The sequence below is a fragment of the Penaeus monodon genome, chromosome 28 (genome assembly GCF_015228065.2).
Source record: "Penaeus monodon isolate SGIC_2016 chromosome 28, NSTDA_Pmon_1, whole genome shotgun sequence".
Lineage (NCBI taxonomy): Eukaryota > Metazoa > Arthropoda > Malacostraca > Decapoda > Penaeidae > Penaeus > Penaeus monodon.
Genome location: NC_051413.1, coordinates 4,178,390 through 4,178,722, shown reverse-complemented (window position 1 = coordinate 4,178,722; position 333 = coordinate 4,178,390).

Below are 333 nucleotides of genomic sequence, written 5' to 3'. Positions count from 1 at the left end.
GTAAATGAGAATGGAGAAACTTATGATGAAGGATTTTTGGTAACGCTTTGATATTGGTGATATTTATTTATTGGTGAAATGGGGTTATTTCATATAGATCAAAATCAAGATTGCTGCCATTCATTAAGTAGAAAATGTTATTCAAGACATATATATGGGGTTTTCATGAGAAATTGGGAATTATTTCAGTGATTTAAATGGAACCGAAAATCCAAAACTGAAAGATTATTGATATGTCTGAGTTTCTAAGGCGATATTAGGGATATTAAATAAAATTCAAGATTGACGTATTAGAACAGAAAATAGAGGGATTTATGAGACAAAGAGAGAAAC